At 39.8% G+C, this 2705-nt stretch overlaps 1 pseudogene; it reads left to right on the top strand.

Annotated features, from left to right (window-relative positions):
• Window positions 1–502: 502 nt before the first annotated feature.
• LOC107640706 (phosphoenolpyruvate carboxylase pseudogene) lies at window positions 503–1628 on the top strand (annotated as a pseudogene).
• The last annotated feature ends 1077 nt before the right edge of the window (window positions 1629–2705 follow it).

Genomic DNA, 2705 nt, shown 5'->3' with positions numbered 1-2705 from the left:
CACACCTGATAAGGATAACAAGGATGGAATTTCCAGTTCTTATATCTTGCCAAGAGTTTTTCTAGATATTAATTTACTTTCCTGCTATTTAATTTCCCTATTCAACCTTTCAAAACCCCATAAATATACCTTTTCCATAACCAATAATAACTCATACTTCCCTGCAATTCCTTGAGAGACGACCCGAGGTTTAAATACTTTGGTTATAAATTTTATTGGGTTTTGTTACTTGTGACAACCAAAACTTTTGTACGAAAGGATCTTCTGTTGGTTTAGAAACTATACTTTCAATGAGGATTTATTTGTGAATTTCTTTACTAGCGAAAATTCGTTTGTCACATGGCAATATATGTTAAAACACTATTTGACTCCAATTCTTTTCTTGCAGTTCCTGGAGCCCCTTGAACTCTGCTATAGATCACTTTGCGCATTTGGTGACTGACCAATAGCAAATGGTAGCCTTCTTGATTTCTTGCAACAAGTTTTCACATTTGGACTCTCAATGGTTAGACTCGACATTCGTCAAGAGTCAGACCGGCACACTAATGTCTTGGATTCCATTACCAAGCACTTGGAGATTGGATCATATCGAGAGTAGTCTGAGGAACGTAGGTAGGAATGGCTCCTGTCAGAGCTTAGTGGAAAGCGCCCTCTGTTCGGCCCTGATCTTCCCAAAATAGAAGAGATCACCGATGTTCTAGAAACCTTCCATGTCATTGCAGAACTTCCCTCAGAGAACTTTGGTGCCTACATAATATCAATGGCAACAGCACCCTTTGATATGCTTGCTGTTGAGCTCTTACAACGGGAATGCCACGTGAAGCAACCGCTAAGGGTCATGCCATTGTTTGAAAAGCTTGCTGATCTTGAGTTTACTCCTGCTGCAGTGGTGCAGCTTTTCTCTATTGATTGGTACAGAAACCAAATCAATAGGAAGAAAGAAGTTATGATAGGATACTCAGACTCAGGAAAAGATGCCGGTCGTCTTTTTGCGGCTTGGGCACTGTACAAGGCTCAAGAAGAGCTCATAAAGGTTGTGAAGGATTTCGGTGTTAAGCTGACAATGTTCCATGGTAGAGGAGGGACTGTTGGAAGAGGAAGCGGCCCCACTCACCCTATTTTATCTCAGTCACCAGAAACCATTCATGGCCCCACTCCAATTTGCATTTTTTTGTTATGTCAGTGGATATGTAAACATTGTATAACCTATTTTATGATGTCTGCTGGATATTTAGATCAGCATCATATGACTGTGTCTCTAATACTATTGTTATTTATATAATAAGATTTTGATCCCCTATGATGGCATATTTGGTTATATAAAAAATCTTTCATGTTTTTATTTCATTTGATTTCATGTTTTTAATATTGTAAAACAAATTTATTTTGCAATGGAAAAATCTAAAAAAAAAAATTCTATTTTACCTTACTGACGGATTTATAGACGAATTTTCTGTCTGTATTTTGAGATTGGGATGGTTTTCCAAGGTTCCAATTACAGACAGAAAATCCGTCGAAAAATCTATCTCTAATTACCAACAAAAAATCCATTTCTAATTACAGATGGAAAATTCGTCTGTAATTACAATGGAAAATCCGTCGAAAAGTTCGCCGTTTCAGGGAAATAGAGGGGAGAATTGGTAAAAATCCATCGGTATTTTTCAAACGGGAAAAAATCTGTCGGTAAATAATTTCCAACAAAGCTTTTACAGAGGGACAAAATCTGTCTGTAATTTCGTTGGTAACCAAAAATTCGTCTTTAATAAAGACTAAATTTGTCTGTAAATGTGTTTGTATTAAGCAATTTTCAAGTTGTGATCTAATCTCCATGTCCTTCTTCGAAACGATCACTGAATCTGGCAATTTTAAGATTGGGTCATCCTCACAGTCTAAAGATGGAACAATAACTTTCAATATCCTGACCCAACATTTGAATTCAAATTCCTCCCTTATATTAGCCAAATAAGATAAGATGATGATAACCCAAACCGGCCCTACAATCTCCAACCAATGTTCGAATTCAAATACCTCCTTTATCTTAGCTAGATAAGATAAGATGAGATAACTACCACCAGCTATATAAAGGGGAGCCAAAGACCCCCTCAGGTACGTCATTCATTCTATATACCTTATACCTCTCAGATTCATTCTGACTTAAGCGACGGAGTGTCCTTATAGGTACTAACCCCCTATTGCTCCAGCCAGATAATCTGGTGACCATCTCGACTCACAAGTCCCCGATCCATCTCACAACCAGTACCAGAGACTTCTAGTACATTGGCGTCATATATGGGGACTGCCAAATCATGGCGGTATGATGGAGAATCTTGAGAAGCAATCCTCAAGCCATCACCATGACTCAGACCCACAAAGCCCAACACCCGAACTCAGGGATAACATTTCTCCCACCCATGAGAGGATAACAAGAACCGTGCACCGCCAACCGATCCCGGTCTGGCAACAACCAAAGGAGGACAACCGGCCCCCGATTGAAGCTGGAGCACCCAAAGGCTTAGGAGCAAAAGAAATCCAGATCATCCAAGAGTGTGAAACCTCGAGGGCTGAGTTACTTCCAAGGAGTGATACCATCCCGAATACGCAAGCCAAGCAACCTCCAAGACCCGTTCGCATCACGAAACCAGGAATAATAGGTCACCTGAACAACGACATCACCAACGACGCGATCACATCATTTATGGAGATCC

This window comes from Arachis ipaensis, chromosome B5 (assembly GCF_059453495.1).
Source record: "Arachis ipaensis isolate K30076 ecotype BB chromosome B5, ASM5945349v1, whole genome shotgun sequence".
Classification (NCBI taxonomy): domain Eukaryota; kingdom Viridiplantae; phylum Streptophyta; class Magnoliopsida; order Fabales; family Fabaceae; genus Arachis; species Arachis ipaensis.
Note: the sequence above shows the minus strand (reverse complement) of the source record. Positions and strands in the feature narration are given on the sequence as shown.